Source organism: Pleurodeles waltl, chromosome 12 (assembly GCF_031143425.1).
Source record: "Pleurodeles waltl isolate 20211129_DDA chromosome 12, aPleWal1.hap1.20221129, whole genome shotgun sequence".
Lineage (NCBI taxonomy): Eukaryota > Metazoa > Chordata > Amphibia > Caudata > Salamandridae > Pleurodeles > Pleurodeles waltl.
This window is the reverse complement of record NC_090451.1, coordinates 106,502,705-106,517,643: the sequence shown is the minus strand read 5'-3', so window position 1 is coordinate 106,517,643 and position 14,939 is coordinate 106,502,705. Positions and strand designations below refer to the sequence as shown.

General features: G+C 43.3%; 1 non-coding gene across 1 annotated transcript; it reads left to right on the top strand.

The window, feature by feature from the left end:
* The first annotated feature begins 3,953 nt into the window (after window positions 1-3,953).
* On the top strand, window positions 3,954-4,027 carry TRNAI-AAU (transfer RNA isoleucine (anticodon AAU)). Its single transcript has one exon. It is a non-coding gene; the product is annotated as a tRNA-Ile (tRNA).
* The last annotated feature ends 10,912 nt before the right edge of the window (window positions 4,028-14,939 follow it).

The following is a 14,939-nucleotide window of genomic DNA, read 5'->3' as shown; positions in this document are numbered from 1 at the left end:
TAATGAGCAAGCAAGCCGATGCATTTTGGGTTTTGTTGTAAAAGAATAAAAATACTATCCATCCTTTCCTTTTTTTCCGGCAACAAGCGATGTTACAAAGATATCACAGCACACAGTGAGATTGAGTGAAAGAAGAGGCACTGAGGCTGGCGCGCAGCACTCCACAGCTCTTGTTATTGTAATCCAGACAGGGGGGGGAAGGAGAAAAGTATGAAGGAATTGCGATAGTGAGACCAACTCTTCTATCTATCTGCATTACATGGAAAAAGGATATCTTTAGTAATCATGGCCGGTTAGCTCAGTTGGTTAGAGCGTGCTGCTAATAAAGCCAAGGTTGCGGGTTCGATCCCCGTACGGGCCAGGTTGCATTTTTTCTCTCAACTAAACTCTTTTTTTCTCATTTAATCAAGCTCTTATAAATCCATACACTCTGTTGCTCCAGTATACGTTCACTTTCCATTAGTCCTTCTTTTGCCACTCCTGACCAAAGCTCAAGCCGGCAGCGCCAGTAGAACAACACAAGTGCAAGGGATTGTCTCTCCAAGATGGAGACACTGCCTCAGACTATGTCTCGTGAGAGGTGGAGGGAGACCAAGAGCTGATTATTAGATGCGTGGGGATAAGAGGAACATAACTCAGGTGAACAGATTCTGGATAGTGATGCTATAGCTAGGATCAGCAACGTTACAGGGGAAAGGATAGGAAAATAATCAGGTGACAGAAGTATAGAAGTGGCTACAAGGGGGTGTGTCTCTTAAGAGGGCCGAAAGATACACTGAAGGCGAAGGTGAAGTAAAAGAAGAAAGAAAGATCAAAGGAAGTCGACAGTGATTGAGAGAAAACTCACAAAGGCAAATTGAGCAAAAGACAAGGCCTGGGGAGTTAGACTACTTCAATGCAAATTTACGCCGCAGATGAGCATGACAACTGACCCTTGTACAGTGGTGCTAAAACAATTTTCAGTGTGGGGGTGCTGCCATCAAAGGGCTTCTGAAAATCTAGGAATCATACAAAGAACAAGTCCTGCGGAATGAGCCACGCACATTCAGAAAGAATGGTGATTCGTTGGTTACTTATTGGTAATCTTCATTAGCCTTAGTCCATTGCGTCCTTGTGACAGTCATTACAAAGTAAGGTGATGTCACCTTGCAACAGGAAGAAAGAACAGGAGGATCCTTAAATGCTAGCCCCATGCACCCAACCTGGGTGCCAAGCCCTTGCCAAAGGACTGATGGGAAGGTGGGCAGGATGTAATGTTTGTGACAAAGACAAGATGGACTAAGGGTAATGCAGAGTTCAAAACATTGGTACTCAAATGCAAAACAGAAAAATTATTAAGCCATAATGCTTGACAAATGTATGCTCTGAGGACCAAGTAGCCACCCTAGGAATTTCCTAGATTGTTACTCACTGGAATTCAACCCAGGAGGTGGCCATTCCTCTCGTAGACCATCCCTGAACTGGAAGATATTCTAAAAAGCCTTGCAAAGCCAGAAAAATTGACAACTTAATCCACCTACTCAGAGTCATAAAAGTCACCTTCTTGTCTTTTCCAGGCTGTCCAAAAGTCACAAACAAGGAGTCGGTTTTCCTGAACTGCAGAGGCCTGGTGACATGAATGAAAAGAGCTCTTTAAACATCAAGTGTATTCAGCAAATGTTCCTCCGGAGAGGAAGGAGAGGGAATGAAAGAAGGAAGAATTATTTCCTAAGATCTATCAAAAATAGACTTAACCTTTGCAGCAAAGGTAAGGCTAGGCCTTAAAGTTACCCCATCTTCCAAAGTATCAAATGAAGAGAGGACAGCATTTTAAGGCTCCCAGCTCCCCAATTGTTCTCAGCAAGGTGATAGGAAATAGGAAAATAACTTTATAGGAAACAATCTTTATGTCTACAGTATCCAGATCCTCAAAGAGATAAAATTGCAAAACCTATAAAAGAGTAGGAAGATTCTGAGTTGGAGAAATGGGGTTTTTCAACTGGTCTTACAATTGACAAAAGATCAGAACAGTCTAGACACCAAAGACTGTAACATCGACGAAGGTACATAAAAGTCCCTAAAAACCTTTATCGCAAAGCAATGAGCTTTCAGAGTGGAAAGAGATTCAAGTGAAACCCATTCAGAAGAAAATGCTAAATAGCAAACAAACTACAGGTAGGTGCCAAAAGATCATGAGCAGAACATCACGTCTCAAAAGACTTCCAGTTCTTTGAGTAAGACTTCGAAGTAGAAGGCCTTCTGGAGTGCTGAATTAACTCCACTAAGGAAGAGGAAAGACCCTTTGCTAGCAGTCCAGACTTCTCAACCTCCAAAGCGATAGAGTGAGTTGGAGCAAGAAGGTTAGGGACGACGTTCTGAGAGAGACACACTTGAGCAGTACCCAAGGAGGTAGAAGAGCCAGGGGTTCAGAAGAGGAAACCATGACATCTCTGGCCAATAAGGGCCCACAAGAATAAGGTTCCCTCCCCCCTGCTGAGACTTGAAGAGAACCATCTGGATCAATAAAAAGTGGGGGAATGTATAAAGGAGACTTCTCAGCCACTTTATCACCAATACGTCCACTACCTAGGCTCCTTGTTCCGGAAGCCTGGATCAGAATCGACAAAGATGAGCATTGTCCTTGTTTGAAAAGAGATCCAGAAAGGGTTTCACAAACTCTCGGCATATCTCTCAAAACAACGACCTGGATAACCTCAACTCCAGCAAATTTGGAAACCTCCAGCTGTCTGCCATCACATTGTCGGTACCCTTGATGTGTACTGCCGACGTGTGCAACAGGTTGATCTCTGCCCAATAAACCAATTGTTCTGCTATTGCATTGAAGGATTTTGAATGCATGCTTCACTGTTGGTTAATGTAAAAGACAGCTACCTTATTCTCTGTCTTTACTAGCACATTTTTTTGAGACAGATGATGATGGGAAAACTTCAAAGCCCTGTAGATTACCATCAACTCCATCTATTTCCATGACCTCCGACTCTCTAGGAAAGACCACTTGAATCGACAGGATCAGTCCAACACAGTAGATCTCCAGCCAGGTTTGCTGGCATCTGTTGCGAGGATTCAGGAGCATCCAGGTATATTAGTGTCCACTTAGACCAGTGGTCTTCAAACTCTTTAATGCCGCATCCACCCGATGGGAAAAAAAAACATTGGTGCCTCCCCTCTGAATTGTCCACAATTCTGCTATTAAATTGACACTGTTTAAATATGTCTAGACCTATTTAAACATTGCAGTTAAGTTCTGTTACTGTTTTAAAAATGCAATCAAATACATGACCCCAAATATACTATTCTGGTTAGGCCTGCCCTACTAACCAATTGCAGCGTCATGCTCTGCTGAGTAAACTGATCTCACGACAGTGAGGAATGCACAGGCCGGGTGGTGCCCGGCGCACAAAAGCGCGCCTTCTTGTGTTGTACGTCTCTTCACGCAAATGCAAACTCAGATTTCCTGCACTGTGGTCGGCAGGAGAGACATGGGAAGGCGCAGTAGGGAAGCCTTGAGCAACGAACCGTTGGCTATGTTTTGTTGTTACTTTGTTGACATGAGCTCAAGTAATTTGAAGCAGAAGGAACGGCCAGACCTAAAAAAAACTCTCTTACCTCCAACGCCGAATAACCACTATAATTATAATATCTCAAAAGCAGCTGGCCTTGTAAACTTAATGACCAAGCAAGCCGATGCATTTTGGGTTTTGTTGTAAAAGAATAAAAATACTATCCATCCTTTCCTTTTTTTCCGGCAACAAGCGATGTTACAAAGATATCACAGCACACAGTGAGATTGACTGAAAGAAGAGGCACTGAGGCTGGCGTGCAGCACTCCACAGCTCTTGTTATTGTAATCCAGACAGGGGGGGGAAGGAGAAAAGTATGAAGGAATTGCGATAGTGAGACCAACTCTTCTATCTATCTGCATTACATGGAAAAAGGATATCTGTAATTCTCATGGCCGGTTAGCTCAGTTGGTTAGAGCGTGGTGCTAATAATGCCAAGGTCGAGGGTTCGATCCCCGTACGGGCCAGGTTGCATTTTTTCTCTCAACTAAACTCTTTTTTTATCATTTAATCAAGCTCTTATAAATCCATACACTCTGTTGCTCCAGTATACGTTCACTTTCCATTAGTCCTTCTTTTGCCACTGCTGACCAAAGCTCAAGCCGGCAGCGCCAGTAGAACAACACAAGTGCAAGGGATTGTCTCTCCAAGATGGAGACACTGCCTCAGACTATGTCTCGTGAGAGGTGGAGGGAGACCAAGAGCTGATTATTAGATGCGTGGGGATAAGAGGAACATAACTCAGGTGAACAGATTCGGGATAGTGATGCTATAGCTAGGATCAGCAACGTTTCAGGGGAAAGGATAGGAAAATAATCAGGTGACAGAAGTATAGAAGTGGCTACAAGGGGGTGTGTCTCTTAAGAGGGCCGAAAGATACACTGAAGGCGAAGGTGAAGTAAAAGAAGAAAGAAAGATCAAAGGAAGTCGACAGTGATTGAGAGAAAACTCACAAAGGCAAATTGAGCAAAAGACAAGGCCTGGGGAGTTAGACTACTTCAATGCAAATTTACGCCGCAGATGAGCATGACAACTGACCCTTGTACAGTGGTGCTGAAACAATTTTCAGTGTGGGGGTGCTGCCATCAAAGGGCTTCTGAAAATCCAGGAATCATACAAAGAACAAGTCCTGCGGAATGAGCCACGCACATTCAGAAAGAATGGTGATGCGTTGGTTACTTATTGGTAATCTTCATTAGCCTTAGTCCATTGCGTCCTTGTGACAGTCATTACAAAGTAAGGTGATGTCACCTTCCAACAGGAAGAAAGAACAGGAGGATCCTTAAATGCTAGCCCCATGCACCCAACCTGGGTGCCAAGCTCTTGCCAAAGGACTTATGGGAAGGTGGGCAGGATGTAATGTTTGTGACAAAGACAAGATGGACTAAGGGTAATGCAGAGTTCAAAACATTGGTACTCAAATGCAAAACAGAAAGATTATTAAGCCATAATGCTTGACAAATGTATGCTCTGAGGACCAAGTAGCCACCCTAGGAATTTCCTAGATTGTTACTCACTGGAATTCAACCCAGGAGGTGGCCATTCCTCTCGTAGACCATCCCTGAACTGGAAGATATTCTAAAAAGCCTTGCAAAGCCAGAAAAATTGACAACTTAATCCACCTACTCAGAGTCATAAAAGTCACCTTCTTGTCTTTTCCAGGCTGTCCAAAAGTCACAAACAAGGAGTCGGTTTTCCTGAACTGCAGAGGCCTGGTGACATGAATGAAAAGAGCTCTTTAAACATCAAGTGTATTCAGCAAATGTTCCTCCGGAGAGGAAGGAGAGGGAATGAAAGAAGGAAGAATTATTTCCTAAGATCTATCAAAAATAGACTTAACCTTTGCAGCAAAGGTAAGGCTAGGCCTTAAAGTTACCCCATCTTCCAAAGTATCAAATGAAGAGAGGACAGCATTTTAAGGCTCCCAGCTCCCCAATTGTTCTCAGCAAGGTGATAGGAAATAGGAAAATAACTTTATAGAAACAATCTTTATGTCTACAGTATCCAGATCCTCAAAGAGATAAAATTGCAAAGCCTATGAAAGAGTAGGAAGATTCTGAGTTGGAGAAAAGGGATTTTTCAACTGGTCTTACAATTGTCAAAAGATCAGAACAGTCTAGACACCAAAGATTGTAACATCGACGAAGGTACAGAAAAGTCCCTAAAAACCTTTATCGCAAAGCAATGAGCTTTCAGAGTGGAAAGAGATTCAAGTGAAACTCATTCAGAAGAAAATGCAAAATAGCAGACAAACTACAGGTAGGTGCCAAAAGATCATGAGCAGAACATCACGTCTCAAAAGACTTCCAGTTCTTTGAGTAAGACTTCGAAGTAGAAGGCCTGCTGGAGTGCTGAATTAACTCCACTAAGGAAGAGGAAAGACCCTTTGCTAGCAGTCCAGACTTCTCAACCTCCAAAGCGATAGAGTGAGTTGGAGCAAGAAGGTCAGGGACGACGTTCTGAGAGAGACACACTTGAGCAGTACCCAAGGAGGTAGAAGAGCCAGGGGTTCAGAAGAGGAAACCATGACATCTCTGGCCAATAAGGGCCCACAAGAATAAAGTTCCCTCGCCCCTGCTGAGACTTGAAGAGAACCATCTGGATCAATAAAAAGTGGGGGAATGTATAAAGGAGACTTCTCAGCCACTTTATCACCAATACGTCCACTACCTAGGCTCCTTGTTCCGGAAGCCTGGATCAGAATCGACAAAGATGAGCATTGTCCTTGTTTGAAAAGAGATCCAGAAAGGGTTTCACAAACTCTCGGCATATCTCTCAAAACAACGACCTGGATAACTTCAACTCCAGCAAATTTGGAAACCTCCAGCTGTCTGCCATCACATTGTCGGTGCCCTTGACGTGCACTACCGACGTGTGCAACAGGTTGATCTCTGCCCAATAACCCAATTGTTCTGCTATTGCATTGAGGGTTTTTGAATGCATGCTTCACTGTTGGTTAATGTAAAAGACAGCTACCTTATTCTCTGTCTTTACTAGCACATTTTTTTGAGACAGATGATGATGGGAAAACTTCAAAGCCCTGAAGATTACCATCAACTCCATCTATTTCCATGACCTCCGACTCTCTAGGAAAGACCTCTTGAATCGACAGGATCAGTCCAACACAGTAGCTCTCCAGCCAGGTTTGCTGGCATCTGTTGCGAGGAATTCAGGAGCATCCAGGTGTATTAGTGTCCACTTAGACCAGTGGTCTTCAAACTCTTTAATGCCGCATCCACCCAATGGGAAAAAAAAACATTGGTGCCTCCCCTCTGAATTGTCCACAATTCTTCTATTAAATTGACACTGTTTAAATATGTCTAGACCTATTTAAACATTGCAGTTAAGTTCTGTTACTGTTTTAAAAATGCAATCAAATACATGACCCCAAATATACTATTCTGGTCAGGCCTGCCCTACTAACCAATTGCAGCGTCATGCTCTGCTGAGTAAACTGATCTCACGACAGTGAGGAATGCACAGGCCGGGTGGTGCCCGTCGCACAAAAGCGCGCCTTCTTGTGTTGTACGTCTCTTCGCGCAAATGCAAACTCAGATTTCCTGCACTGTGGTCGGCAGGAGAGACATGGGAAGGCGCAGTAGGGAAGGCTTGAGCAACGAACCGTTGGCTATGTTTTGTTGTTACTTTGTTGACATGAGCTCAAGTAATTTGAAGCAGAAGGAACGGCCAGACCTAAAAAAAACTCTCTTACCTCCAACGCCGAATAACCACTATAATTATAATATCTCAAAAGCAGCTGGCCTTGTAAACTTAATGACCAAGCAAGCCGATGCATTTTGGGTTTTGTTGTAAAAGAATAAAAATACTATCCATCCTTTCCTTTTTTTCCGGCAACAAGCGATGTTACAAAGATATCACAGCACACAGTGAGATTGAGTGAAAGAAGAGGCACTGAGGCTGGCGTGCAGCACTCCACAGCTCTTGTTATTGTAATCCAGACAGGGGGCGGAAGGAAAAAAGTATGAAGGAATTGCGATAGTAAGACCAACTCTTCTATCTATCTGCATTTCATGGAAAAAGGATACCTATAGTACTCGTGGCTGGTTAGCTCAGTTGGTTAGAGTGTGGTGCTAATAATGCCAAGGTCGCGGGTTCGATCCCCGTAAGGGCCAGGTTGCATTTTTTCTCTCAACTAAACTCTTTTTTTCTCATTTAATCAAGCTCTTTTAAATCCATACACTCTGTTGCTCCAGTATACGTTCACTTTCCATTAGTCCTTCTTTTGCCACTGCTGACCAAAGCTCAAGCCGGCAGCGCCAGTAGAACAACACAAGTGCAAGGGATTGTCTCTCCAAGATGGAGACACTGCCTCAGACTATGTCTCGTGAGAGGTGGAGGGAGACCAAGAGCTGATTATTAGATGCGTGGGGATAAGAGGAACATAACTCAGGTGAACAGATTCTGGATAGTGATGCTATAGCTAGGATCAGCAACGTTACAGGGGAAAGGATAAGAAAATAATTAGGTGACAGAAGTATAGAAGTGGCTACAAGGGGGTGTGTCTCTTAAGAGGGCCGAAAGATACACTGAAGGCGAAGTTGAAGTAAAAGAAGAAAGAAAGATCAAAGGAAGTCGACAGTGATTGAGAGAAAACTCACAAAGGCAAATTGAGCAAAAGACAAGGCCTGGGGAGTTAGACTACTTCAATGCAACTTTACGCCGCAGATGAGCATGACAACTGACCCTTGTACAGTGGTGCTGAAACAATTTTCAGTGTGGGGGTGCTGCCATCAAAGGGCTTCTGAAAATCCAGGAATCATACAAAGAACAAGTCCTGCGGAATGAGCCACGCACATTCAGAAAGAATGGTGATGCGTTGGTTACTTATTGGTAATCTTCATTAGCCTTAGTCCATTGCGTCCTTGTGACAGTCATTACAACGTAAGGTGATGTCACCTTCCAACAGGAAGAAAGAACAGGAGGATCCTTAAATGCTAGCCCCATGCACCCAACCTGGGTGCCAAGCCCTTGCCAAAGGACTGATGGGAAGGTGGGCAGGATGTAATGTTTGTGACAAAGACAAGATGGACTAAGGGTAATGCAGAGTTCAAAACATTGGTACTCAAATGCAAAACAGAAAAATTATTAAGCCATAATGCTTGACAAATGTATGCTCTGAGGACCAAGTAGCCACCCTAGGAATTTCCTAGATTGTTACTCACTGGAATTCAACCCAGGAGGTGGCCATTCCTCTCGTAGACCATCCCTGAACTGGAAGATATTCTAAAAAGCCTTGCAAAGCCAGAAAAATTGACAACTTAATCCACCTACTCAGAGTCATAAAAGTCACCTTCTTGTCTTTTCCAGGCTGTCCAAAAGTCACAAACAAGGAGTCGGTTTTCCTGAACTGCAGAGGCCTGGTGACATGAATGAAAAGAGCTCTTTAAACATCAAGTGTATTCAGCAAATGTTCCTCCGGAGAGGAAGGAGAGGGAATGAAAGAAGGAAGAATTATTTCCTAAGATCTATCAAAAATAGACTTAACCTTTGCAGCAAAGGTAAGGCTAGGCCTTAAAGTTACCCCATCTTCCAAAGTATCAAATGAAGAGAGGACAGCATTTTAAGGCTCCCAGCTCCCCAATTGTTCTCAGCAAGGTGATAGGAAATAGGAAAATAACTTTATAGGAAACAATCTTTATGTCTACAGTATCCAGATCCTCAAAGAGATAAAATTGCAAAGCCTATAAAAGAGTAGGAAGATTCTGAGTTGGAGAAAAGGGATTTTTCAACTGGTCTTACAATTGACAAAAGATCAGAACATTCTAGACACCAAAGACTGTAACATCGATGAAGGTACAGAAAAGTCCCTAAAAACCTTTATCGCAAAGCAATGAGCTTTCAGAGTGGAAAGAGATTCAAGTGAAACCCATTCAGAAGAAAATGCAAAATAGCAGACAAACTACAGGTAGGTGCCAAAAGATCATGAGCAGAACATCACGTCTCAAAAGACTTCCAGTTCTTTGAGTAAGACTTCGAAGTAGAAGGCCTGCTGGAGTGCTGAATTAACTCCACTAAGGAAGAGGAAAGACCCTTTGCTAGCAGTCCAGACTTCTCAACCTCCAAAGCGATAGAGTGAGTTGGAGCAAGAAGGTCAGGGACGACGTTCTGAGAGAGACACACTTGAGCAGTACCCAAGGAGGTAGAAGAGCCAGGGGTTCAGAAGAGGAAACCATGACATCTCTGGCCAATAAGGGCCCACAAGAATAAGGTTCCCTCCCCCCTGCTGAGACTTGAAGAGAACCATCTGGATCAATAAAAAGTGGGGGAATGTATAAAGGAGACTTCTCAGCCACTTTATCACCAATACGTCCACTACCTAGGCTCCTTGTTCCGGAAGCCTGGATCAGAATCGACAAAGATGAGCATTGTCCTTGTTTGAAAAGAGATCCAGAAAGGGTTTCACAAACTCTCGGCATATCTCTCAAAACAACGACCTGGATAACGTCAACTCCAGCAAATTTGGAAACCTCCAGCTGTCTGCCATCACATTGTCGGTGCCCTTGATGTGTACTGCCGACGTGTGCAACAGTTTGATCTCTGCCCAATAACCCAATTGTTCTGCTATTGCATTGAGGGATTTTGAATGCATGCTTCACTGTTGGTTAATGTAAAAGACAGCTACCTTATTCTCTGTCTTTACTAGCACATTTTTTTGAGACAGATGATGATGGGAAAACTTCAAAGCCCTGAAGATTACCATCAACTCCATCTATTTCCATGACCTCCGACTCTCTAGGAAAGACCACTTGAATCGACAGGATCAGTCCAACACAGTAGCTCTCCAGTCAGGTTTGCTGGCATCTGTTGCGAGGAATTCAGGAGAATCCAGGTGTATTAGTGTCCAATTAGACCAGTGGTCTTCAAACTCTTTAATGCCGCATCCACCCAATGGGAAAAAAAAACATTGGTGCCTCCCCTCTGAATTGTCCACAATTCTTCTATTAAATTGACACTGTTTAAATATGTCTAGACCTATTTAAACATTGCAGTTAAGTTCTGTTACTGTTTTAAAAATGCAATCAAATACATGACCCCAAATATACTATTCTGGTCAGGCCTGCCCTACTAACCAATTGCAGCGTCATGCTCTGCTGAGTAAACTGATCTCACGACAGTGAGGAATGCACAGGCCGGGTGGTGCCCGTCGCACAAAAGCGCGCCTTCTTGTGTTGTACGTCTCTTCGCGCAAATGCAAACTCAGATTTCCTGCACTGTGGTCGGCAGGAGAGACATGGGAAGGCGCAGTAGGGAAGGCTTGAGCAACGAACCGTTGGCTATGTTTTGTTGTTACTTTGTTGACATGAGCTCAAGTAATTTGAAGCAGAAGGAACGGCCAGACCTAAAAAAAACTCTCCTACCTCCAACGCCGAATAACCACTATAATTATAATATCTCAAAAGCAGCTGGCCTTGTAAACTTAATGACCAAGCAAGCCGATGCATTTTGGGTTTGGTTGTAAAAGAATAAAAATACTATCCATCCTTTCCTTTTTTTCCGGCAACAAGCGATGTTACAAAGATATCACAGCACACAGTGAGATTGACTGAAAGAAGAGGCACTGAGGCTGGCATGCAGCACTCCACAGCTCTTGTTATTGTAATCCAGACAGGGGGGGGAAGGAGAAAAGTATGAAGGAATTGCGATAGTGAGACCAACTCTTCTATCTATCTGCATTACATGGAAAAAGGATATCTTTAGTACGCTCAGTTGGTTAGAGCGTGGTGCTAATAACGCCAAGGTCTCGGGTTTGATCCCCGTACGGGCCAGGTTGCATTTTTTCTCTCAACTAAACTCTTTTTTTCTCATTTAATCAAGCTCTTATAAATCCATACACTCTGTTGCTCCAGTATACGTTCACTTTCCATTAGTCCTTCTTTTGCCACTGCTGACCAAAGCTCAAGCCGGCAGCGCCAGTAGAACAACACAAGTGCAAGGGATTGTCTCTCCAAGATGGAGACACTGCCTCAGACTATGTCTCGTGAGAGGTGGAGGGAGACCAAGAGCTGATTATTAGATGCGTGGGGATAAGAGGAACATAACTCAGGTGAACAGATTCTGGATAGTGATGCTATAGCTAGGATCAGCAATGTTACAGGGGAAAGGATAGGAAAATAATTAGGTGACAGAAGTATAGAAGTGGCTACAAGGGGGTGTGTCTCTTAAGAGGGCCGAAAGATACACTGAAGGCAAAGGTGAAGTAAAAGAAGAAAGAAAGATCAAAGGAAGTCGACAGTGATTGAGACAAAACTCACAAAGGCAAATTGAGCAAAAGACAAGGCCTGGGGAGTTAGACTACTTCAATGCAAATTTACGCCGCAGATGAGCATGACAAATGACCCTTGTACAGTGGTGCTGAAACAATTTTCAGTGTGGGGGTGCTGCCATCAAAGGGCTTCTGAAAATCCAGGAATCATACAAAGAACAAGTCCTGCGGAATGAGCCACGCACATTCAGAAAGAATGGTGATGCGTTGGTTACTTATTGGTAATCTTCATTAGCCTTAGTCCATTGCGTTCTTGTGACAGTCATTCCAAAGTAAGGTGATGTCACCTTCCAACAGGAAGAAAGAACAGGAGGATCCTTAAATGCTAGCCCCATGCACCCAACCTGGGTGCCAAGCCCTTGCCAAAGGACTGATGGGAAGGTGGGCAGGATGTAATGTTTGTGACAAAGACAAGATGGACTAAGGGTAATGGAGAGTTCAAAACATTGGTACTCAAATGCAAAACAGAAAAATTATTAAGCCATAATGCTTGACAAATGTATGCTCTGAGGACCAAGTAGCCACCCTAGGAATTTCCTAGATTGTTACTCACTGAAATTCAACCCAGGAGGTGACCATTCCTCTCGTAGACCATCCCTGAACTGGAAGATATTCTAAAAAGCCTTGCAAAGCCAGAAAAATTGACAACTTAATCCACCTACTCAGAGTCATAAAAGTCACCTTCTTGTCTTTTCCAGGCTGTCCAAAAGTCACAAACAAGGAGTCGGTTTTCCTGAACTGCAGAGGCCTAGTGACATAAATGAAAAGAGCTCTTTAAACATCAAGTGTATTCAGAAAATGTTCCTCCGGAGAGGAAGGAGAGGGAATGAAAGAAGGAAGAATTATTTCCTAAGATCTATCAAAAATAGACTTAACCTTTGCAGCAAAGGTAAGGCTAGGCCTTAAAGTTACCATATCTTCCAAAGTATCAAATGAAGAGAGGACAGCATTTTAAGGCTCCCAGCTCCCCAATTGTTCTCAGCAAGGTGATAGGAAATAGGAAAATAACTTTATAGGAAACAATATTTATGTCTACAGTATCCAGATCCTCAAAGAGATAAAATTGCAAAGCCTATAAAAGAGTAAGAAGATTCTGAGTTGGAGAAAAGGGATTTTTCAACTGGTCTTACAATTGACAAAAGATCAGAACAGTCTAGACACCAAAGACTGTAACATCGACGAAGGTACAGAAAAGTCCCTAAAAACCTTTATCGCAAAGCAATGAGCTTTCAGAGTGGAAAGAGATTCAAGTGAAACCCATTCAGAAGAAAATGCAAAATAGCAGACAAACTACAGGTAGGTGCCAAAAGATCATGAGCTGAACATCACGTCTCAAAAGACTTCCAGTTCTTTGAGTAAGACTTCGAAGTAGAAGGCCTGCTGGAGTGCTGAATTAACTCCACTAAGGAAGAGGAAAGACCCTTTGCTAGCAGTCCAGACTTCTCAACCTCCAAAGCGATAGAGTGAGTTGGAGCAAGAAGGTCAGGGACGACGTTCTGAGAGAGACACACTTGAGCAGTACCCAAGGAGGTAGAAGAGCCAGGGGTTCAGAAGAGGAAACCATGACATCTCTGGCCAATAAGGGCCCACAAGAATAAGGTTCCCTTCCCCCTGCTGAGACTTGAAGAGAACCATCTGGATCAATAAAAAGTGGGGGAATGTATAAAGGAGACTTCTCAGCCACTTTATCACCAATACGTCCACTACCTAGGCTCCTTGTTCCGGAAGTCTGGATCAGAATCGACAAAGATGAGCATTGTCCTTGTTTGAAAAGAGATCCAGAAAGGGTTTCACAAACTCTCGGCATATCTCTCAAAACAACGACCTGGATAACGTCAACTCCAGCAAATTTGGAAACCTCCAGCTGTCTGCCATCACATTGTCGGTGCCCTTGATGTGTACTGCCGATGTGTGCAACAGGTAGATCTCTGCCCAATAACCCAATTGTTCTGCTATTGCATTGAAGGATTTTGAATGCATGCTTCACTGTTGGTTAATGTAAAAGACAGCTACCTTATTCTCTGTCTTTACTAGCACATTTTTTTGAGACAGATGATGATGGGAAAACTTCAAAGCCCTGTAGATTACCATCAACTCCATCTATTTCCATGACCTCCGACTCTCTAGGAAAGACCACTTGAATCGACAGGATCAGTCCAACACAGTAGCTCTCCAGCCAGGTTTGCTGGCATCTGTTGCGAGGATTCAGGAGCATCCAGGTATATTAGTGTCCACTTAGACCAGTGGTCTTCAAACTCTTTAATGCCGCATCCACCCGATATGAAAAAAAAACATTGGTGCCTCCCCTCTGAATTGTCCACAATTCTGCTATTAAATTGACACTGTTTAAATATGTCTAGACCTATTTAAACATTGCAGTTAAGTTATGTTACTATTTTAAAAATGCAATCAAATACATGACCCCAAATATACTATTCTGGTTAGGCCTGCCCTACTAACCAATTGCAGCGTCATGCTCTGCTGAGTAAACTGATCTCACGACAGTGAGGAATGCACAGGCCGGGTGGTGCCCGGCGCACAAAAGCGCGCCTTCTTGTGTTGTACGTCTCTTCGCGCAAATGCAAACTCAGATTTCCTGCACTGTGGTCGGCAGGAGAGACATGGGAAGGCGCAGTAGGGAAGGCTTGAGCAACGAACCGTTGGCTATGTTTTGTTGTTACTTTGTTGACATGAGCTCAAGTAATTTGAAGCAGAAGGAACGGCCAGACCTAAAAAAAACTCTCTTACCTCCAACGCCGAATAACCACTATAATTATAATATCTCAAAAGCAGCTGGCCTTGTAAACTTAATGAGCAAGCAAGCCGATGCATTTTGGGTTTTGTTGTAAAAGAATAAAAATACTATCCATCCTTTCCTTTTTTTCCGGCAACAAGCGATGTTACAAAGATATCACAGCACACAGTGAGATTGAGTGAAAGAAGAGGCACTGAGGCTGGCGCGCAGCACTCCACAGCTCTTGTTATTGTAATCCAGACAGGGGGGGGAAGGAGAAAAGTATGAAGGAATTGCGATAGTGAGACCAACTCTTCTATCTATCTGCATTACATGGAAAAAGGATATCTTTAGTAATCAT